Below are 25,030 nucleotides of genomic sequence, written 5' to 3' on the forward strand. Positions count from 1 at the left end.
TTGTGTTCCTTCTACAATGCATCAATGCCTCGTACAGTGGATTGGGGATAAGATTGAGGTCGTCCCTGGTGATTCTTCTTATATCATCGCATCGGCAGAATCAGATACTTATGAGCGAACTAAATGCATATCAGGAGAAGCTTGGGAAAAAGAGTTCCTTAGAGTTGCTGATTATGAAATTCCACCGATCCAAGCAGTCGGTTCTGAAGAAGAGTTTTAATGGATAGGTTTGCCGATGATGGAAAATTAGGTCAAGGGTTCACATCGGCAGATGATTTAGTAGAAGTAGATATTGGTGATGGCGATAGGTCAAGACCTACTTTTATTAGTGCTAAGTTAGATTCCAAGTGTAAGCAGCGAATAACAGATTTGTTAAAAGAGTATAAAGATTGTTTTGCTTGGGATTATACTGAGATGCCTGGATTAGACCGATCGATAGTTGAACATCGGTTACCTATCAAATCTGGATTTCGGCCACATCAGCAGCCAGCGCGCCGATGCAACCCTAATGTACTTCCTGACATTAAGGCCGAAATAACTAAATTAATTGAAGCAAAGTTTATTCGGCAATGTCGATACGCAGAGTGGATCTCTAATGTGGTTCCTGTTTATAAGAAAAATGGAAAACTTCGTGTCTGTATTGATTTCAGGAATCTCAACAAAGCCACACCGATGGATGGCTATCCAATGCCGATTGCTGATTTGTTGATTGATGCTGCGGCTGGACATCAAATTATCAGCTTCATGGATGGTAATGCAGGTTACAATCAAATATTCATGGCTGAAGAAGATATTCCCAAGACTGCTTTCAGATGTCCGGGTCATGTAGGGTTGTTCGAGTGGATAGTCATGACGTTTGGTTTGAAAAATGCCGGTGCTACTTATCAAAGAGCTATGAACTTTATTTTTCATGAATACATCGGCACATTAGTGGAGATCTACATTGATGATGTAGTGATTAAGTCTGGAGATATCACAGCACATTTAGCTGATCTGCGAAAGATACTGGAGTGCACAAGGAAGCATGGATTGAAGATGAATCCTAATAAATGTGCATTTGGTGTATCGGCAGGACAATTCTTGGGTTTTATGGTGCATCAGCGGGGCATTGAAATCAGTAGGAAGTCTATTGATGCAATTAACAAGGTGATTGCTCCTGCCAATAAGACTGAATTGCAATCTTTGATTGGTAAGATTAATTTCATTAGAAGATTCATATCTAATCTGTCGGGTAAGATCAAGGCTTTCAGCCCACTACTTAAATTGAAAGCTGATCAGGAATTTGTATGGGGAGTTGAACAGCAATTAGCCCTTGATGAAATTAAGAAATATTTATCAAATCCTCCAGTGCTAGTTCCACCTCAACATGGGAAGCCTTTCAGGTTATATTTGTCAACTGATGATACAGTTATCGATTCAGCTCTTATTCAAGAATTTGAAGGGAAAGAACGTGTTATTTATTATTTGAGCAGAAGATTAGTGGATGCTGAGACGAGGTATTCGGCCATCGAAAAATTGTGTCTGTGTTTATACTTTTCTTGTGTCAAATTAAGGCATTATTTGTTATCTGCCGAATGTACGGTCATATGCAAAGACGATGTGGTCAAGTATATGCTGTCGATGCCGATATTAAGTGGTAGAATCGGCAAATGGATTTTAGCATTATCAGAATTTGAACTACGTTACAAATCAACTAAGGCAGTTAAAGGGCAAGTGATGGCTGATTTTGTCACTCAGCATTGTAATACAGTGGACTCTCTGGGGGTTGCTCCCTGGACACTTTTCTTCGATGGGTCCACATGTGGTGAAGGAGCAGGTATCGGCATTGTGTTAATTTCACCTCAAGGAAGGAAGTATGAGTTTTCATTGCCGATTGTTGCTACAGCGACAAACAATCAAGCTGAATACCAAGCCTTGATAAAAGGGTTAGAATTGCTGAAGGAGATACGTGCCGATGTTGTTGAAATCTTTGGTGATTCTATGCTAGTTATAAATCAATTGGCTGGAGTTTATGAATGCCGAAGTGAAGCTTTGATTTCGTATTATGAAAGATGTTTGCAATTGTTGAAAGGATTTAGAGGTTTTCGTCTTGAACATATCTCTCGATTGCATAATGAGGAAGCTAATCGACTAGCTCAGCATGCTTCAGGGTATCAGCCTATTCAGGAAGTGCTAACATCGGCAGTTGATACCGATGACTGGAGGAAAGAGATTGTCGATTATTTAAAGGATCCATATAGAAAGGTTGATAGACGTATAAGGTTCCAAGCTACCAAATATGTGCTCCTCGATGATGAATTATATTATCGAACTATAGATGGAGTTTTACTTAGATGTGTTAGCAATGATGAATCGAAAAGCTTGATGGGTGAAATTCATGAAGGAGTATGTGGGGCACATCAATCGGCTTTCAAGATGAAATGGATGATCAGAAGGAATGGGTACTATTGGCCGACTATTCTTGAAGATTGTTTTAAATATTTTAAAGGATGCCAGGGGTGTCAAAAGTTTGGTAATATTCAAAGAGCGCCTGCATCGGCTATGAACCCTATAATCAAACCGTGGCCGTTCCGGGGATGGGCTATTGATCTCATTGGTCAGATTTATCCGCCATCGAGTAAAGGACATAAATTTATTCTGGTTGCTACCGATTATTTCACAAAGTGGGTTGAGGCAATTCCTTTAAAAAAGGTGACATCGGTCAATATGATTGATTTTGTGAAAGAGCATATTGTTTACCGATTTGGTATTCCTCAGACTATCACTACCGATCAGGGCACTATGTTTACATCAGGAGAATTTGATGAGTTTGCTGTAGGCATGGGAATTAAAATTTTAAATTCTTCTCCATATTATGCTCAAGCTAATGGTCAAGCTGAGGCTTCTAACAAAGGGATCATCAAACTCATTAAGCGCAAAATTGAAGAAAATCCTAGGAGGTGGCATACAGTATTAAATGAAGCCTTGTGGTCATATCGGATGTCATGTCATGGTGCAACCAAAGTAACGCCTTATCAGTTAGTATATGGACACGATGCAGTATTGCCTTGGGAAATTAAAGTTGGCTCTAGACGAATACGTTCTCAAAATCAGCTGACAGCCGATGATTATAATACTCTTATGAAGGATGAGTTGGAAGATGTGGCGGGTCATCGGTTAAGGGCTTTAGTTAGTATCGAAGAAAATAAGAAAAGAGTAGCTAGATGGTATGACAAGAAGGTGAAAGTAAAGGAGTTTGCCGATGGAGATCTGGTCTGGAAATTGATTTTACCGATTGGGACTAAAAGTTCAAAGTTTGGAAAGTGGTCTCCTAATTGGGAAGGTCCATATCGGATAAATCAGTCTGTTCATGGTAATGCATATATTTTAGAAACCCTCGAAGGGGTTGTGTTTCCCAGAGCGTTAAATGGAAAATATTTAAAGAAATATTACCCTAGTATCTGGATAGATGCATAAAAGTATAAGTGCCGATAACAGTACTATCGGCTAGAATTATGCAAGGATGTCAATGTCTCATAAAGTGCCGATACAATAAATAAGATTACAAGTTCAACAAGGATTGGATAGCTAATATCGCACGCAGGCGAATCTGGTCGGCTTCCTCCATTTCTTTGATATCGTCATCGGCAGCACCCTCCACAGGCTTGAGTTTTTTCTTCATGGCTAAAGCTTTGCGAGCTTGGATATCTCTTTCTTGCTGAAGGGCTTTGACGGCATTGGGTAGCTGGCTTTCTTCTTGTTGAGCATGAGTTAAGGCTGCATCGACTTCTTTCAATTCAGCCAATAGATTTCTGCTTAAGTGCAGCACCCGAAGTCTGCAAGTTGACGATGCCCTTGTGCTTCTCATCAGCAATTTGTTTCAGTTGTAGCATCTCTTCTTTGAGTTGAGCTTGAGCTGCTCTATCGGCAATGCGCTGAGCAGCCCGTTGATATTGCAGTTGGCGGCTTTCTAAATGAGCTGCTGGGAACAGTACTTCTTCAACATCGGCAGGGACCTGGCCACGAATTGTTTTGAAAATTGCCTTTGCGGGGTCCGAGTCATCTACCAGTTGGGCGGTACCTTGCTGTAGCAAGTTTAGGAGGGTTTCCAACTTGGATTTAGTCTCTGCCGATATTGTTCCCAGTGCAAGGGAAGAACTTGTTTCCTCTCCATCGTCGTCAGAAATGTCAATGGCAAAGGAAAATAGGCTGTTCGGGGAATCTTGTTCCTGAGAGAGAGAAAAGGAGATCAGTTAAGGGTAAGTATGAGTATTGTAAATCAGCTAGGTTGATCGGTTTACCTGTTTCAAGGCAATTTCCTGTGCTTGACTGGAGGAAGCAACCTGGAGTATGTCGTGTGGGGGATCGGCTGAGCTTGCCGATGGGATATCCTCTGTGACTTCATCGGTGGTGGGCTCTTGAGGTATGATGACCAATGACATTGGGGCAGATGTAGGGATCGGCATAGACCTTTGTCGTTTTGGCTGTGCTTCAGTATCTGTTAAAGCTTTGCGCTTTGCTTGGGCATCGGCAACGATTGACTGGGGGGCATCGACACTTGTTGGTTGTGAAGCTTGGACATCTGGTACGTTTGCCGATGTACCCAATTGTTGCTGCAAAACAAGTGTAAGATATGATATTTAACAGATAAAATGTAAAGTCAAGAAGCTACCTCTGAAGGTTCATCGAAAGAAGTGGTGCTTGATATCGGCGGAATTGCCGATGACGATCCAGTAGCAGCTCTTACCCCCTGATGATTAAGGTTAATACAGTTTGTGATCGGCATAAGTAAAAATAAACAAGGTTGTTACCTTGAATGCTTTGACCAAGGTTGTAGCAGCAGCCGATGGAGTAGCCCTGGATGTAGCCAATTTGGACTTGGAAGTGATGGTCTTGGTACGAATCTTCTGGTGGGTCAAAGCGGCTAAGGTGGGAGCGTTGTAGCCGATCGGCGATGTTGGGGAAACAGGCCGAAGATTGAAGGGTTTCCCACTTTTGCTCACCGATGGTGCTGGGTTGTTAACCTGTTACAAGAGAATCAGTTACTGATATATGAAGGGAAAAGCAGAAGGGAGTTAAAAGAAACTTACCGCGTCGTCAGGGATGGCATATTCAGGGTCGATCATGTGCCGATATGTGTGAGCAGAAGTTGCGAACAGTTGTTCTTTCCACTCTCGCCACCATTGCTTATATGACTCGGTGATGAAAGATATTGGTGTCCAGGTGGATATATCAACATCTGTAGTATCGGCATCGGGGGAGAGTTGTACTACCTTGTTCCAATCTGTTCCGCAGGTGATTGTTTCCCTGGGTTTGATCACATCGGCAAAGCAGAGTTTGATTGGCAGTTGCCCAAAAGCCAATTGGCGGGATACTGCCGATGGGTTGTAAAATTCATACGTAATGTTGGTGTTTTTCCCGCTGCCGAATGTGTTTACTGGAATTGCCCTGGGAGTGATGATAGCCATCATGAGCTCATTATCTTGATTCAGAGTGTCATCGGCAAAGTTGAAAAGAAGGGGGAATCTGTTTTCTTCGTCAATATAAGGCACCCAGGCCCTATGATCACGAGAAAGACCATTATAGAAGCTTTGAAAGAATCTGCCGATTTGGTCTTCGTTGGCTTCTGTTCCAGGAAGGACAATTATGGCTTCACCAAAATTGAGGGGTGAGCGTGTTGCCGATTCATCATCCCCAAGCACATAGTCTTCAGCAATTTCTCGTGGGAATTGTTGAGCAAAAAAGTCCCATTGCAAACGTTTGTGCATATGGGCATTCAGCCACATGTTGATAAACCACCACGGGCCTCCCAGGTTGCCGATGGGTTCGCCAAGCAAAAGTTTCTGAGACACTTGATGAAGAAGATGATAAGTGGAGCTCAGAAGGTATCGGCCAAGAGGAAACCTTACGCCATTAGCCAAAAGTTCAGCTGCAGGGAGGAAGGCGTTGGTTGGTCCTACTGATCGACCACAGAAGATAAATTTTTCTAACCACATATTCAGGAATGTGGCATGTTCCCTCTGGTTAAGTGTCCCGGTCTTCTGGTATTCTTGAATGTATCCTGTCCAACCGCCGATGTTGCGGGTATTCACCCTATATTCAGACTTTCTACCATAGATGGAGCCTTCATCGGCAGTTGAGATGTCCAAGCCAGTAAGCATGTGGATATCGGCAAGGGTAGGAGTAGCTGGGCCATGTCCAAACATAAAAGTGTTGGTCGTGTCTGACCAGAAATAAGCAGCTGCAATTATCATTGATTCATTTTTCTGCATATCGGCAATAGATAGCCTAATGCATTGGTCTAACCTTCGTTCTGCCCAGTATACTTGCATCGATCTATTAACCCTCAAGTACCAATCTTTCCACCCTTTGGTGGTTTTGGGCCAAGATCGGAATGTGTCTTTCCACAAATTCAGAGAGAAATTTTGGGCTCTAAAGGGGATTCTGTTAACCTCTGCATTGATCAGATCGGTTGGATCTGGGTTGCCCATTGGTCCAAGGCATTGGACGTGCGGCTGATCGGTTGGGATAACTAATTTGTTGCGCAGTTCCTAAGGTTATAGAATCCAGAGAACAGAAGAAAGGAAAAATCACCAACTGAATGAATTTGCAAAAAGATCAAAGTAAAAGGTAATGGAAGTGGAGCGAACCGCGGGGACGTCGAAGTTGATGGCCATTGTCTTGAGGAAGGTGGAGGTACGAGCCGGAGACTTGAAGTTAGCGCCGGAGAAGGGTTCTTGTTGGTTGAGGTCGCGCAGTTGTTCGTCGGAGTCGCCGCCGGAGAGAGAGAATGCCAAGGATTGGAGGCTGAAGGTAGAAAATGAGGGTTCCGGAGAAATCTATTTATAAGCCGCCCGGAATAAGGGTATTTTGGACTTATCTCTATGTCGCGCGCATATAGGTCAAGGCGGTTCAGATGGATATGGTAACTGTTCGCGCGATAATCAGGGGATTGTACAGATGAGTTGATGACAAGTAATCATGACTTGAAAGGGATATCGATACAGGATATTTTAATTCTGAAAATGGCAGCATTATCATGTTAAGATCTTGCCGATGGGTTATTGTTTCGGTATCTTAACCATAATCAAGGCAAGAGTGGTTGGCGATTGTGCGATATTTACTGAAGTGCGTGAATCAAGATTAGATTTGACTGGATTTGATAACAAATCAAGTTTTGGCTTGGAGAATGAGTTACGGTAATCGGGCAAAGGCAAGCGTTATCTGGAGTAAATTTCGGAGCATTAATGGTTTTATACTCCGAAATTGGGGGGCATGTGTTGACACCGTTTTTTTTGTACGTGATAATGATCGGAGTGGACTAATCGGCGAGGGGAAGGTTACTGTGTACTTTGATAGCCGATGAAAGCCAGCTTGTAAAGATGGTTGCCGATAGCTGGTGATGGTCAATGGAAAGGTTGGTTTAGACTCGGGCGTTGCCGATGAGGTTGGAGGTGTTATTGTCGATGCCGATGAAGGGAGGTTTGAAGACTACTGCCGATGCAACAGTGAGTATGACGATGAAGGAAGGCTTGAAGATTACTGCCGATGCAGCAGTGAGTATGCCGATGAAGGAAGACTTGAAGACTACTGCCGATGAAACAGGGGATATGCCGATGGGAAGGAAGATGGTGAGATTTTCATCGTAATTAAGGCGGACAGGGAAATAGATAGGAGTTGATTTCCTTTTCTATATTTGTTAGAGTATGGTTCATGTAAGAGTCACGTGTTTCCTTAGATATGGGCTTGGTGTCCTAGTTGTGTTCGGTTGTGTCTCTTTAGATCAGGGTATAAATATGGAGTGAGGGGCAATGTAAGAAAGGATCGATCAATCAATATCAAAACCAATTTTTACTCCTATTTGCATCTACTTACTTTTCGGCGACTTCGTCAATTTGCATATTTTTCCCTTTTTACGAGTTCTCATTGATTCGGCGAGCTGCATCGTTTCAGTGCGACCTTCGGCGATTCTCGAGTTCCGCGTGAGCACCTCTTGGCCGTGACTTCCGGGCGTATCGCTGTTGTCAGGACCAAAGTGTTCGTATCTTCATCCTTGTCGATTAGCAGGTCAAATCGACTGGCACGCTTTGGATATCGATTCGGGTATTAGCCCTTTGTGTTTGCAGATCCACTTTTGCATCAACACCAGCATTGATGCCTCCGGTTTCCAATGAGGCATTGGCCGCATCTTCTTCAGACCAAGCTGGTGGCTAGGTGTCTACTCCCCTCGGCCAATCACCCCTCGGGACGTCGGAGAAATACACCGCTCTTTTCTATGAATGGATCTTTGCATAAGTAAATCAGTTCACTGCTCGTCGATGCTTTAGGATTAAAAATCTCAGGAATAAAAATCGAGATGATTACCTCCGGGGGTGGATATGAGCAATTGAAGGCCCTCGTTTGCTTTGGCTAGGCGAACGAAATATTAGGAGCGAACAGCTCTGCGGCCTGCTCTAGGACATTCTTCTTCGTCAGTCGTTCCGTTTTCTCCCGGGTCTCGTCGTCATCACCTCTGTAGTCAAAGCCCGGGTGGGCCCTCTCCTTGCAGGGCTGGACACAGCGCACTATGAAGCTTGTTGCCACCAGTTCGCCTCTAATTTCCATGCCTCTAATCAGGTCAAGGAGCTCCATCACTTGTTCCATGTTAGCACTATTCGGTTTCTCTGACCAGCTCCTCTGGTTCTCTGCGATATGGTGGACGTCGTAGAGGATTGTAGGGTGGCTCTATTTCATGTAGAACCACTTGGAATTCCACCCTTTCAGAGATGTGTTCAGTGGTACGTTAATATACTCGCTGGCCATTCCATCCCGGAGCTGCAAATAGATGTCGCCGACCACCTTGGAGCCACCGCCGCCTTTCTTCTTCAACCAGAAGAGATGTCTGAAGAGGTTGAAGTGCGGCAGAACCCTAGAAATGTCTCACTGAAATGAATAAAGATCGAAATGTGCAATATGGTGTTGGGGTGGAGATTGCACAAACTAATCGACCAGAATTCCAGCGGATCTCGAAGGAAAGGATAAACAGGGAACCCCAACCCACGCCAGAAATAATCTTCAAAGACTATAACTTCATCGATGATAGGCATTGAGAAGGGCTCACCATTGGCTGGCTGCCATCCGGCGGTGACGCGGTCAGGAAGCACGCCCGCCGCCGCCAATCTCTCGAGCTCCATTTCTCCCGTGCGCAACAGCATCCACTCTTCGTCACGTTTGGCTCCGGCACTTGCTCTCTTTGGGCTCGTTCTCTTCGAGTTCGCAGCTCTCCTCTTAGGCGCCATCTTTTGAATCTAGATGGGGGCTGGCACCAGCAGCGTGTGTGGGTGCGAATCTGGAAGTGTGAGGACTGCGGAGGAAGATGAAATGGCAAAGTAGCGAAGGTGGAAACTTAGGATACGATGATGCAGTTATAAAGCACTTTCCCCACCTCTTCATAGTTGAGGGTTTTTGGGAAACCGTTCTCGCAATTTGCACCTCTCCGAATCCTCCGCAACAGCAAGGTGGGCCGTAACGTGGACTTTTGCGCAACCGCAGCCCACGTCGCCCATTTATTGTCGCCGTCAGTTGCTACTCGCCGAATAATCACCGACTTCTCCGCCATTTATTGAGGCTCAGTAACTGACACTATACAGCTATTACTCTGGTTTTTTCTCTACGATTGGATTTTTCCGATATCTTTGCGTATGGCTCGGGGACTGGTCGCCTGCTCAGCCAGTCTTCTGCTTTTCTTCTAGTTTCTGACCCTGGCACCACGTAACTGCATCACCTACTATCAGGCTCAGGGACTAAGTGAGCACACTTCACCTTGCGGTGAATGTGCGCTCTTCTCATTTCGAGGCTGCCCCCGGGGACTGGCTGCCTGCTCGGCTGGTTTTCTACTTTCTGACCCTGACACCACATGACTACGTCATCTACTGTCAGGCTCGGGGACTAAGTGGGCACACTTCACCTCGCGGTGAATGTGTTTGCTTTGTTCTGGAAGACTCTGTGCCGCTTGAAGCTAAAGAAGAATATCTCCTTCACTCGTGGTCGGACTCTAAGTGGACACACTTCGTCCACTGCGAGGAAATTTTTTTATTCTAAACTTGAGCTCCTTACACTCTTATGGCAAGACGTGCTTGGGTTATGCTGCTCGGTTTTGGGTCGCACTGCTCGGCGTCAGTATATGTTGTTCGGCAACTGCTCACGACTGCTCGGCAACTCATCACGGTGGTTGGACCATGAGTCCGTACTGCTCGGCTTCGTTTGCACCTGCTCGGACAAGCTCAAGACGGCGTTGCACAATGGGTACAAAGCGCTCGGAGACTAGCTGTGGGGGGTATGACCCCGGATACCCACAACAGACCACATGGGCTGCGCCTCTAGGGGCGGCCCAGCCCACAAGACGAAGCCTTGCGAGGCACGGCTCTACTCGGCGCCTCCCGCAAGACATCTGGAGGATATCCTGAAGATACTACGAGATCTGTTAGGATATGTATGATCCCTAGATTCTTGTAATCAGTTATTACTTTTCGGTTATCTCCTAGATCTAACCGACTTGTAATCCTGCTCCCCAGACTATATAAGGCGGGCAGGGATCCCTTCCAAACTCACGCAATATCAGACGATAGACAATACAAACCAACAGACCACAGGAGTAGGGTATTACGTCATACTGACGGCCTGAACATGTCTAACTCGTGTGTCTCTGTTGCCTTCTTGTTCTTGATTTCACGCTCCTCTATCGATCAATCTACCTTCGTGGGATATCCCTCGGAGAATTGTCGACGATATTCTGTCGACAATGACTCAATGAGCAGGCCTACGGTTAGAGATAAGATGTTGGGCTATGGTGAGTTGTTGGGCCGTAGATGAATTAGCTTGCTACCAGGTCGCTACCAGGCCTGCTGTTGTAGGCCGGGCTGGGCCGGGCCGGGCTGGCATGTCGTGCCTGGGGTAAGGCCTAGGCATGACTTGCTACTCCGGGCCATGCCAACCTGGGCCCGTACGCCATCGGGACGGGCCGTGCTCAGGTTGGGCTTAAAATATGGGCTTCGTATCGGACCGTCGTGCTACGAGTTGCTTGGATAGTATTTTTCTTTTATAATAAAACAGCTTCGAACGGCTTATCAGCCGGCTTTAATACCAATCGAACACACGGCCGGTGCCAATTTCGACTCAACAACGATCAATTCGCCCATTAGCTGGCAGCAACTGATTCTCAGGAGACGTCCAAAGGCACAAAAGGTACGCCCAGCTCTGACCGCTATCAGCCTATCACTGGTCTTCTACTTTGCCAGTTCCCGCAGGTAGCTTGCGAGCGCGAATGCGTGCACCGCGGCCCGCAGGAATGCAGGACAGGCTGCTTGCTTGCGACGGTGATCGTCAATTCGTCATCGACTGCCAAATCCAAAGTGTAGGCTGACCCGCGTCCGCGTAACACTCGTTTCGTGCCCTAGATCAAGCAGCCACGCTGGATGTACACAGATACACGCAGCTGATGTAACTCGCAAGCGCCACGTTCTGGAACAGGCGATGGCCGGCCGGCGTTGAGGTTGAGCGATGAATCACAGAGTCTTGTCTTGCGCTGACTCTGGACCTTACCGAACGGCGAACGATCAGGTCCGGACGTCCAGAAGAACAGCGGAAGGAAAACGCACATGATTTGTGAGTGGTTTTCTGCCATTGGGCTCGGGGTTTGAACTTTGAACCGATTGATATTTACGCGGGAAAAACTTATTTAACCGGGAGTCTATGTTACCTCCCGAAAATACAAAATAAGACATTTGGCACCTCAATTTTGAAAACCCATTATTTTTTTTCTTCGTTCTAAATCAACTTTGGTTTTGATGGCGTTTTGTCTGATGTACTGGTGATATAGCAGTAGTTCAGCTGATGAAAGATGTTGCGAGCTGGTTGGATTCTTTCATCATGATTTGATGGTAGCCGGAGTACGCATCAAGGAAGCAGAGGGTTTCACACCCCGAGGTAGAGTCAATTATTTGGTCTATGCACGACAAAAGAAACGGATCCTTTGGGCACGCTTTGTTGAGGCCCATATAGTCAACACACATCCTCAATTTTCCACTCTTCTTTCGTACAAGAACAGGATTAGCTAACCACTCTGGATGGTGTACTTCCCTGATGAATCCGGCGGCCGACAGTTTTGCTATCTCTTCACCGATGGCCCTGCACTTTTCCTCGTCGAAGCGACGTAGGCGTTGCTTCACTGGCTTAGAGCCTGGATGGATTTTCAAGATATGCTCGGTGACCTCCTTCGGAATGCCTGGCATATCTGAGGGTTTCCACGCAAAGATGTCTTTGTTGCCGCGGAGGAAGTCGATGAGCGCGCTTTTCTATTCGGAGGAAAACGTGGTACCAATGCGTACCTTTTTACCCTCGAAGCCGCTGGGATCTATGAGGACCCCCTTGGAACCCTCTGCCAATTCAAACAACCCAGTTGATTTCTTCACGTCGGGCGCTTCTTCAGAGACCTCCTCCCTGAGAGTGGCGAGTTCCCCAGAGGCGACGATTGCCGTGGCGTGGCCATAGCACTCGACCTCACACTCGTAGGCGCGCTGGAAGGAGGTGCCGACGGTGATGACCCCGTGAGGGCCCGGCATCTTCAGCTTGAGGTATGTATAGTTGGGGATGGCTATAAATTTCGCGTAGCATGGTCGTCCTAGGATCACGTGGAAGGTTCCGGGGAACCCAACCACCTCGAAGGTGAGAGTCTTAGTCCTGTAATTGAACTGATCCCCAAAGGTAACGTGCAGATCGATCTGCCCGAGTGGCATGGCCTGCTTCCCGGGCATGATGCCGTGAAAAGGCGCTCGGGTTGGGTAGAGGCGCATCCAGTCGACGCCCATCACGTCGAGCGTCTTGGCATACATGATGTTGAGGCTGCTGCATCCGTCCATCAGTACTTTAGTGAGTCACTTTAAGTCGACGATCGGGTCGACTACAAGCGGATACCTTCCCGAGTGTGTGACAGCATTCAGATGGTCGGTTCGATCGAAGGTTATGGCGGACTCCGACCACCGGAGAAGGGAGGTGTGGCCGGTTGGGCTGTGTAGACTTGGCGGCGTGCGACCTTCTGGCGATATTTGGAGTCATAGGTCGTTGATCCTCCGAAGATCATGAGGCAGCCATCCGGTGTCGAAAAGTTATCGTCCTTCTCCTCGGCGTCGTCCTTAGTGGGGGCAGGTTCCTTCCCCTGCTTCCATTTATTGGAGCTTTCGGACAAGAACTTCCGCATGAGGTTGCAGTCCTTGAGCAGATGCTTTACGAAAAAGGCATGGTTCGGGCATGGCCCCTCGAGCATTTTTTCGAAGTGGTTCAGAGCGCCCTTCACGGGCTTCCGACCACCCTTGCGGTCAGCAGTGGCCACGAGCGAGTCCTTGCATCATTGCTTCTTATTCTTTCTTTTGGCGGAATGATTGGAGGTGCCTTCGCCGGCACCCTCGTCCTGCCTTGACTTGCCCTCGAGGCGATAGAAGATTGCTCTGACCGCCTCTTCTCCTGAGGCAAGGCTAGTGGCGATGTCCAGGAGTTCTTTGGTGGTTCGCAGGCCCTTACGTCCCAGCTTATGAACTAAGGACTCGTAGGTCATCTCGGACAGGAAGGCTCCTATCATGTCGGCGTCGGTGATGTTGGGGAGCTCATCGCACTATCGGGAGAAGCACCGGATATACCCGCAGAGGGTCTCACCGGCCTTCTAACAATAGTTCTTGAGGTCCCATGGGTTCCTAGGGTGTTTGTACGTGCCCTAGAAGTTTCCCACAAAGATCTTCTTTAGATCCGCCCAACTCTGGACTGCGTTGGACGGCAAGTGTTTCAACCATGCTCGTGTCGAATCGGCTAAGAACAGTGGGATGTTGTGGATAATGAAGTCGTCATTATCCATACCACCGGCTTGATAGGCAAGCCGATAGTCTTCAAGACAAAGTTCGGGGTTTGTCTCCCTAGAGTATTTAGGGATATTGGTAGGTGGTCGATACCTTGGCAGGAATGCAGCATTGAGGATGTGCCGGCTGAAGGCCTGAGGTCCTAGCAGGCCAGGGCTTAGGCTTCGGTCCTCGCCGCTGTCATAGCGTCCACCGCATTGAGGATGATAGCCGTGGTAGGCTCCTTCCCTTGGGTCACTGTAGGCGTGTTTGCGGGCATCGATGGTGCTACGTGAGTCACGGTTGTGGCCGAGATGTTGATGTACTAGGATCGCAGCGCATTGCCTAGTGCCTTGTGGTGCTTGGTGGACTAATGCGTCCCTAGCGAGACGCACCAAGGGCATACGCTGGCTGGTGTCCAGCTCGTGTCGCCGGGACAACGAGCTTTCCGCCTGCTGCGCCGCCGCATGCTCGAGTAGCGTGCGAATTTCACGGTGGGCCCGATGATCTTCGGACGTTGCAGCCTCTAGAAGGCCATGGAGCAAATCCGTTGCGGCGGCGATGTTCTGGCTTAACTGAGCGAAGTGAGGAAGGGTTTCATCATCGATGATGATCCTTCAGTTTACGTCATGGGCCACAGCGCGTGCATGCCCACCGTTTCCACGGCGTTCGATCTCCTGATCGACCTCCGCGTACTCCCGAACAAGCTATTGTTTGGCTTTGTCTATCTCCTGCTTTTGGGCTCTTAGCTGCTCCACCCCTATGTGAGGTGGGGCCATTGTCCCCCCTTTGGTTCCGCCACCAAGGTTGCCTATCGGAGTAGTCTCCTCCGCAGAGACGCTTTCGACGTGTCCCTCGAGTGTTTCCGCCATGAAACATTCCTAGGAGGGGTGATGGCTCCCCCTGCTGGAGTCGGAGGCAGAGCCAACCCCGACCCCTCCATGAGGAGGCCGTGGAGGGATTCTATGATGCTTTCGACCATCCCCACGAACTCGCTGTTCACGGGAGACGGGATCACGAGCTGTGCCACAAGGTGGCTTTTGGTCGTCGCGGCGTTGCGGAGACCGAACGAAAGCGCCGTCGAGGCGCTCCATGCAGAGTGTTCCAAAGAGAGGGTGAGGCGGTGTGGGTCCTCCCTAGATAGCTGGGGTCTGAGGGGGACGCCGAGCTGACGCTCAAGCCTCCCATAGGTGAAGTCGGTGGAGGGGAGAGATTGGATGGCGACGTGGGCCAACGCCAACTCTCCTCCCACCGTGACGATGAAGTCCAGGTCACCGAAATGCACGTGTGCACCCGGGACCTAGCTAATTGCGTGGCTAGCCATCCGAGGCCTGATTTGGAATGCGCAAAGGCCCCAACTGTCGGTGTTTCGAACAAGCACCGACTAGTAAATTTATAATTGTTGCTCGTTAGGCTCGAATGGTGTACTAAAGGACACAAGGTTTATACTGATTCGGGCAGAACGTCCCTACGTCCAGTCTGCTACTGCTCGTGTTATTAGTACTAAAAAAGGTTCGTAGTAGGGGGTACAAACGGTCGAGAGAAGGACATGTCCCAAGTCTCTGATGGAAAGGTCAAAAGGATGCCAAGAGCTCGGTTGCTGCTTGGGTGTGTGTTGTGTGTTGAAAATGATCGATCAAAAGTCGGTCCCCTTAGTGTGGTGCCCTGCCCTCCCTTTTATAGACCAAGGGGGAGCATGGGTTACAGATGGGAGAAAGAGGAAAAAAACAAAGGTAGAGAAGGTCCTTCGGGGGAGCCGGGTCTTCCTTTTCCCGTGTGCCTGCCCTGCTAACATGGCAGACCGTGTCAGGGATAGCGTGTTCGCTGATCCTTATAGGACCATGCCCTGTCCTTTGTCAGCAAGTGGGTGCGTCCCATCCTATGCTGGCGGATGGTGCGACGTGTCAGAGGGCCAAGCTGCGACCCTTCGGGCAGTAGACGGGGAAGTGATCCTACGTCCGTCATTGTAGGTGATGTGAATTCTATCTTGGATCATAGTGGTTGTCGCATGCTTGTGTTAGTATCTGCGTCCGAGGGCTGATGGCGGCGCCTACAACACTGTGGGACAGAAGTCGGCGCCTACAACACAGTTAGGTCAGAAAGGGCTTAAAGCGTCCGTCCCATCGTATCCTGGCGGTGCCTTCCTACAGGTGTACAGGGCATGGCCCTCGATACTGCGGTTGGCTCGAATGTCCTGTCGTACCCTGTGCTCGTCTTTATGAAGGATCAGGGTGCAGTCGTCGGGCGAGGCGGAGCCTGCCCTCAGACATCGGGCGAGACGGGGCTAGCCCTCAGCCGTCAGGCGAGGCGGAACCCGCCCTCGGGCGTCGGGCGAGGCAGAGTCTAGCCCTTAGCCGTCGGGTTAGGCGGAGCCTGCCCTTAGCCATCGGGCGAGGCGGAGTCTAGCCCTCGGGGGGTCGGGCGAGGCGGAGCCCGCCCTCGGACGTCGGGCGAGGCGGAGCCAGCCCTTAGCCATCGGGCGAGGCGGAGTCTAGCCCTCGGGGGTCGGGCGAGGCGGGACCAATCTTCCGTCGTTCGGGCAAGAAGCGCAGTAGCGTTCTTGTCTGGCCGGAAGTGTCAACGTTCGATGGTTATTAGTTCTACCTCACTGGGTACCCCGATATTAGATCCCCGACACTTGGTGGGGCTCATTTGTGTGGATTTTTATGCTAGCTGCTCTCATCACAATTAGCGATGATTTCTTCTCTCTCATCCTTTCTCTCTCTTACGTGGATTTATTGACAACACCATTGCAGGTGTTCTTACTGTGACTGACATGACCTGTTCGTTTGAACTTATCAACTAGCTTATCAGTTAGAATCTACATTATTTTTTTCTTACAACAAATCAGCTTCAGCCGACTTTAATACCAGCCGGACAGACCCTAGTAGTCGGACTAGCCACAGTGGTGTGCATGGACGTCAAAAACCACCGCAGTCATTCAACATCGATGGGGCAAGTTGCACTGGGCGAGCATCGACTGGGACCCATAAAAAAATGATAGCGGGCTTCCCTCTCTCCTCAGCGTCCATGCAGCTAGACTAGATTGAGAATCGAGGGATCAACAGTCATTGATGCCGCCATTTTGTTTGAGCATCCCCTTCCATTCTAAACATCAATATCTTGCCACGGTGTGGCTAGTCTCATGATTTGGTTTTACCGTTTAGGAGGAAACCCGGACTCTGAAGAAGGTACGTACGGAGTAAATACCTTTTCCTATCTACGCTGAAGTGATTGCGTATGCGGCTAATGGCCGAATCAGCGCACCCTGGTCCCCGTGGGGTGCGCGGTTTCAGAGCTGGTTGTGCTAGGACCAGGAGTGGTGCATGCGCGTGGTCGTCCAGGGACGAGCACGAGACGAGCTGACCTCTACTCGGAATCTCATCAGATGCCGTGCCCGTGCAAATGGAATTCCCGTGCAAATCGTTTGACGCGTCCAGCCTTGAACGCCGTTTTCCGAGGTCGCGTCGCCGGAAGCGTAGGAGAACCTTCCTGCGATAATGCCTTGTGGAGGCTGGGCCATTGTCGGGCCTGGTTTAGGTGGCGAAATGTTTTTAGAAAATGGTACTATAACACTTTCGTTTTTATTTAACAATTAGTGTCGAATCATAGTCTAATTAGACTTAAAAGATTCGTCTTGTGAATTTTGTCTAAACGGTGTAATTAGTTTTATTTTTTATTTATATTTAATGCTTCATACATGCGTCCAAAAATTCGATGTGACAGAGAATCTTAAAAAATTTTACAAAATTTTAGGAATTAAACAGGCACCTGTATCCCGTGGTGGTGCACGGATCCGTATCGTGCCTTACTTACTGCGCCTTGGATGCTCTCGTCTCTGACGTACTCCGTACGTACTAGTATCAATCAATCCCTGGCAAAACGTTAATTCACCACTCCAAGTCGCATTTTACGTTAATTAAGGGCTTCTTTGCAGCGCCTCTGCGTGCTCCGGCTCTATCATCCATGAACAATGCTACATAAACAGTGAGACAAAAAAGTAGGAGAGAGAAAAACGACTTTAATAAACAGTGTTGCTACGTACTGGTATCAATCAATCCCTGGCAAAACGTTAATTCACCATTCCAAGTCGCATTTTACGTTAATTAAGGGTCTCTTTGGCAGCGCCCCTGTGTGCTCCGGCTCTATCATCCGTGAACAGTGCTACATAAACAGTGAGACAAAAAAGTAGGAGAGAGAAAAATGACTCCAATGAAAAAGTAGGAGAGAGAAAAACGACTTCAATAAACAGTTTTGCTACGTACTGGTATCAATCAATCCCTGGCAAAACGTTAATTCACCACTCCAAGTCGCATTTTACGTTCATTAAGGGCCTCTTGCTCCGGCTCTATCATCCGTGAACAGTGCTACATAAACAGTGAGACAAAAAAGTAGGAGAGAAAAAAACGACTTCAATGAAAAAGTAGGAGGGAGAAAAACTACTTCAATAAACAGTGTTACTACAGTGCCTATGTCAGTGGAAGCCAGAACCAGGGGAGCCGAAACAAACGGGCCGTTGTTTCGTTTTTCTTCTTTGGAAGGTGACTTGAAGCAGAAGCAGCTCGTTATTATCCGTACATCTAATGCAGGTTCTCGTTGTTCGTTTGTGTCCACATACAAGGTCACGGTTGAAGTTCCTATCTTTGTCTATTATTATTACTCCTAGACAACAAAATTGGACGCAATCATAGGTGGTACTGTGATTTCGGGCATATTTGGTTACTTTGATTTGCCTGTACAAGCGAGATTTGGCTTGCTCGTGCAAGAGAGCGAAATTTTAAAAATAGTGTCACGGACGTGGCTAGAACCAAATGTGTCCTTCACATGAGAATGGCATCCGCCATTTAAGAAACCCAAGAAATAAGACAGACGTTCCAGCAGGGATTTACATCTTTCATTAAGTTAGATTGGTAGTTCGCTAAAAAACCAGGTTAAAAAATATTGTTCGTTGATTTATTGTGAGAGAAAAACATTATAATAAATCATGCTGATAAGTTCAAGCGAACAGAACGACCTGTTCACAGTTCGTGGGTTCCTTCGTCCTTTATATATATATATATATATTCGGAGAGAGTGAGAGACCGAGATAGTTGATGAAAATTGTACAAGGACATGTTTTAGTTAACAAATTAAATCTCCTTTTTTACATTATATAAAAATAGTGTATAAGACACTAAAAACATTACATTATATTGGTTCTCGAGTGTTGCTCGACCAAGTGTGGTCAAGCGTGTGTGCTTCGACTAAAAAGTATAATATAAGGGCATGTTTGTTTCTCTAGTTCATAGACTAAAGTTTTAGTCCACTTCAGTCTATGTATTAAAAGTGAACTAAAGTAGTGTTTGGTTTCTTGAGTTAAAATAGACTAAAGTCATTAAATGATGTGGAAGAAAGACATTTTTACCCACTCTTTTATCTTGAGAGAGAGATATGATAATAAATGAGAGGCATGGGTGTCCCCAACACCTTTTAGTCCAGTTTTGTGGACTAAAGGACTAAAGAATTTTAGTCCATTTTTAGTCTGTTTAGTCCAACTAAAATGTAGATTTTAGTCTAAAATGCTTTAGTCCATGCCAACCAAACACTCCCTGAATCGCCTTCTACGTTAAAAAAAACACCAGGGCGAAACCGCGCCACGACTCGATCGGCACTGGGCAGCCAGCAGCGCTCAGCGGCCAGGGTGGGCTCGGGAGAGCGGTTGCTAGCTATGAGCTCGGTGCCATGCCGGCCATTGTGAGGCGATGGGGAGGAGGCTGGACGTGCTGCTCAGGCGGACGACGAAGCAGACGCCGCGGCTCAAGTCTCTGCTGGGGCTGGCGGTGACGCGGCTTGGCGTGGTGCGGGGCCACCGCCAGGTGCGGTGCGGGCAGGGGTGCGGGGACGTGGAGCAGCTGCTCCGCCTCGGCCACACGGACCGCGCGCTGGCCCGCGCCGAGCACGTCGTCCGGGAGCAGAACGCGCTCGACGTGCTCGCCGAGCTCGAGGCCTACTGTAGCCTCATCGTCGAGAGGGCCGCGCTCGTCGACGCGCACAGGGACTGCCCCGAGGAGCTGCGGGAGGCGGCGGCGGGGCTGGTCTACGTCGCCGCCAGGTGTGGCCGTGTGGGGATCTCCCGGAGCTGCAGGAGGTCCGGGGCATCCTTGCAGCCAAGTTCGGCAGGGAGTTCGTCTCCGCGGCGTCCAACCTACGCAGCGGATGCGGGATCAACGCCAAGGTGAGGGCCGGGCCGGCGGCGACCCGCGCACTCCCGCTGGCCGACCTCTCAACCTTCGGTTTCTGACTAGGGTTGCCCCTCCTCCCATCGAATTTCTGGACATATATATAGAGTACTAAATATAGACTAATTACGAAACTAATTACATAGTTTGCGACTAATTTACGAGACGAATCTTTTGAGCCTAATTAGTTCATGATTTGACAATGTTTTGCTACCGTAAACATATGCTAATAACGGATTAATTAGGCTTAAAACATTCATCTCGTGGAGTACCGACGGATTATGTAATTTATTTTTTTATTAGTATCCGAACACCGCATGCAACATTCTTCTGACACACATCCTAAATTTTAGTAGCTAGATCCAAACACCCCCTAAACTTGGATTCTGAACAGATCGTGCAGAAGCTGTCGACCAAAGCCCGTTCGGCTGGCTGGGGTAGATCGTGAATTATTTACTGCTGACTAGTTTCACTGATTTGATGTGAGAGAAAAATACTATTTAAATGTGAGAGAAAAATACTATTCGAACTTATAATTAGCATACGATCGCTTACGACCTGTAGAACAGGCTGAAGCAGCCGATCCTGGAGAGCCGACAGTTGGTGCTACAGGAGATCGCCGCCGAGAAAGGGATCGCCGTGCGCATCTACGAGCCTCCATGCGATGACTCGGGACGTTCCAACCACAACCGGAAGACGAAGCACGATGACGAGAAGATCCGCAGGACGCCACCAGTTGATGACCGGGACGAAGACATTTCCGTCGACTCGGCACAGAGGTACAAGGACGTGGAAGCGGCAGCTCAGGCCGCGTTCGAGTCGGCCGCCGCCGCGAAGGCCGCCATGGAGCTCTCGCGGGGGGAGCCCAGGGGGGCCGGTGACAGGAGGAGGATGCAGATGGATCCTGAGATCGAGAAACAAGATGAGGTGCTCGATGGAAAGAAATCTGAGAAGGTTGGGCATGACCGGAATTACAGTTCAGAGGTTGAGATCATGCCGGAGGACGAGGCAAATCATGGCAACGTTGCAGTGACCGAACTGAAACAGCGGGAGCCTGCTAGGGGAAAGCCGGCATCGGTTAGAACAAAGTGGGGATTTTAGGGGCATCCAGATTTCTTGATTTTGTCGATACATATTATTGGAAGTTAATTTTTCACTCTATATGCAAGTAGTTAGATCTTATGGTATATGCTCATACCATATAGGAGTATATGTAGTTAATGATGGTGAAAAAAGGAAAAAAAAACTACACATGAGATTTGATTTGTTTCCAATTGTTTGCACACTATATAATGCCTATACTAATGGTATGTTGGTATGCAATGTTACTTGTAGTGCATGTATTTTAGACAAAGATAATACACGTTTTGATAATGCAAATCAAATAATATGTTTGGCCAGAATGAGATTGTTTTACAATATAAGTAGCAACAATGAAGCAAGCTATGTATGTATCCAGCCATGATCCAATATAATATATTTACCATCTGTTTTCTAGCATATTTCATAATTTATTACTGAAATGATGGCCTTCGAATAATTTCCATGAGTTCTGTAAGCAATTGTGGCATGTTGTGTACATACTACAGGTTATATAATATTTTGATTGTGTATTATGAAAATATTTTATGAATTTACCTGATATTTACTTTTTGCTAGAGCAGACCAACACAGGGCTTCAAGTTTTTATACCAGTTTTAAACTCTGACACCATTCTTCACTTACCAGTTTTAAAGTCTGACACCATTCTTCACTCATATTTTAGCTACACGAGATAATTACCATAACTTAGTGCAGGTCCTGATCAAAGTTGTTGAAAACATTCAGAAGGGCATATAAGGTGCTTAGTGTAGAAAGCAGTTGCATTTGGCTGTGTGTGTGGGGTGCAGATTGGTGGTAGTGGTACTATTCCTTTTGTTTGTGCTGATTCAGAGACCAACGTATCAGGTGCATGCATCTCAATTCTAAACTCAGAACTGACTTTGTAGATTACAGAGGATGTTACAAAACTCAGAGCTTCCTGTGTTTTCTTCGTTTAAAGAAAGACAAGGAGCCCTTCTTGTGACCCAAGCAAAATCTTATAAAATCTTAGAAAATAAGAAGTCACACAATCACGTATACTGTTACGTGCAAATATTTAATCTCGAATATACAAAGGAATGGAATGAAGATATCATTTGGCTTGTTACTATGAGTGACCATGAACCCATGAACCGTTAACCAGAATCCATATGCAGTTGTTTTATAGTACTAGATTCATTAAATTTTCTGAATCACTGCATTATCCTTTCAGAATGTTGTGAGTGTGAGCACGTTCTTGGCAGTTGGGAATCACTACATAGGTAAGTAACTTAGCAAAAGTTACCTTTTCTTATATTTTAGAGGTTACGTAAAAGCAAAGTCCAATCATTACCTCTGCAGATATCTCTTTTCTAGAAGCAGATATGTCATTGCCAAAATATAAATGGTTAGAATTATTCAAAATTACCTCTGCAGTGTTTGCGAAAGGTACATGAACATAGTAGTAAAGGAGAATTATTGGTCTGTAGTGGGATGGTGAGAGTAGTATGGTTGAGTTAAATTTGTGCTTTTATTGACTGGTTAGTACCTTTTGATATTTACCAGCTCCTATGTGTTACCATACAACCTCAGGATTAAGTGAAATCAAGTTGGTGTGCTCTTTGTCAAATTAGGATGAAATTTCAAATATTGCTTGTGGTGCTATTTTATGATGGTCATGGTTTCTCGACTTCCATTATGACGTTCACCATTTGATCCTGCTAGAGTAGCTTTTGTCTATGGTGATTATGGATCATTATCTGTCTTTGCTGATTTTTCAAGATAGTCAATAGTACTTTAGCTTTAAATATTAACAAACAACTTATATGTAGGATACTTTCAACACATTTATGAGAACTGCAAGTGACTACATGACTGTCGGTGCTTGTCGCGTCAATACCCTTATGATGTTATTGTTTGTCAGATGATACACTTAGGAAAGAACTAATCTCTTATTTTCACCCAATGGTCTCCTTTCCTCTATATACAACACATGTATGATATATTTGTTTTGTTTGTTGTTAATAAATAGCTGATGTGCATTGACGAGCTCACGCAATATTGATATTCCAGACATCATGCTCGCAATATCTTTTTTAAGATAACGGTACAATACACATTCATACATATATTAATGGGTATTAATTTTTCCCCTTGCAACGCACGGACATTTACCTAGTATAATCAAAATATGGGATATGGCTTAGCATAGCTCTCGATTGCTTTAAAATACATGCCCAGACTTTTTTCTAAATCTTTATGCAAATCTTCTTTAAATCGGCTTAAAGCTTCGTCCCATGGTTTAGGAGGATTTGGCAACACCGTATAATGAGCAAGAGACACGAAACGTCGCTGAATTGCTATCGGCTCGTGTGGTAGAAACCGATGACTACGCAAAGGTAGCACAAACCTCCTTGAATTGGCCCTTTCAGTTTCATGCGCCGAATAGGCCAATTTGGGAAACGTATCTAATCACGTTCAAATATAGCAAAAGTTGTTGATAATTCTGGCAAGAGAATCTGCCGAGGCATTTTTTTGGGCGGTTAATTTTGGCTGGCAGAATGAAGCAGCAAAAAGGTGACCTGATCAAAACTAATGCATCCAATCATATTCAAACGAAACAAAAGTTGCACAATTCTGGTAAATATGCTTGTTAATGCGCTAAATGCCACTACAGTAACCATACCATGGAAAAGCGTAATACCTGTCCCTAAAGCATTTGTCATGCAACATTTTTTTCTTCACATGAAAGACAGACTTCTTTTGTAAACATGAATTGATGAATGACAGAATTCTTTGTAAATACTAAATACACGTAGCGAGCATTCCTGGTTTGTGGCCAAGCTTGCCATTTGACATTAGGTAATGATACCCTAGGACGTCTGTTCTTTCTGGACGGGACGGACGCCCCTGCCCCGCGCTTCGCGCCGCGCGCCCCACGCCACTTGCCTCGCGCCAAAGGACGGGACCGACGTGCCTGCCTCGCGCCTCGTGCCTCACGTTGTGCGCCCTCACCCACGCCTCACGTCTCCCGCTGTGCCGCGATCCATCCGCATGCCGATCGTGGGCGACCTTGAGCTCCACGCCTGCGTCGAGCTCCGCGTGAATGCGCTTCCATTGTGGTGTAGCAAGTAGATAAGCACATATTGCAACTGTACGCTTCATGCATTTTAGATGTATGTTGCATATGTTGCAATAACTATACACGTATGTTGCAAGTTATGTTTCAGATGTTTCAGCTGTTTTAAACATATGTTGCAAGTGCTTTATCTGGATGCTGCATATGTTGCGCTGGCTATACACGTATGTTATAAGTGTATGTTTCAGCTGTTTCAAACGTATGTTGCAAATGTTTTATCTGATATTGCAAATGTTGCAGTATCCATAAACATATATTGCAAGCGTATGTTGTAAATGTTTCATCTATTTCGGACGTATGCTGCAGCAAATGTTGTATGTTGCAAGTGTTTTATCAACAGACGTGGCTAGGGGTGCAGGTAGAGGTGGTCCTCTCGGGCGCAGTGGCCCTCACGTGCGTGTAGGAAGTCAAGCCGGCGCGAAGCACAAAGCTGTATTCATAGACATGGTTGCAGGAGTAGAGCACGAAGCTCCGTCCATGCTCATCTCTCTCTCCTTATTCCTGGATGCGGTCGGTCAACAGCTGCATCACGCGCTAGCAGCAGCATGCAGTCCGCAGGAGTGCGCGGCCTGCTGCTCCTGATGGCAGCGGGCGCGATGATTTCCCCTCACAAACGTGTACGGTCAAATCGGACCCAGCGGCACAGGCACAGGGGAAGGAGCACGCGTGGGCGCTGCGCGGGAATGCCGCAGTCACGAGGCGTCCAGACGTGCCGTTGGCGCCGGACCGTTTGACATTAGATTAACTGATTAAATACCCAAAAAGTTCTTACG

General features: G+C 47.0%; 1 pseudogene; it reads left to right on the forward strand.

The window, feature by feature from the left end:
• Positions 1-19,582: 19,582 nt before the first annotated feature.
• Positions 19,583-21,166, forward strand: LOC136475223 (vacuolar protein sorting-associated protein IST1-like; annotated as a pseudogene).
• Positions 21,167-25,030: the final 3,864 nt, after the last annotated feature.

The sequence above is a fragment of the Miscanthus floridulus genome, chromosome 1 (assembly GCF_019320115.1).
Source record: "Miscanthus floridulus cultivar M001 chromosome 1, ASM1932011v1, whole genome shotgun sequence".
NCBI classification, from domain to species: domain Eukaryota; kingdom Viridiplantae; phylum Streptophyta; class Magnoliopsida; order Poales; family Poaceae; genus Miscanthus; species Miscanthus floridulus.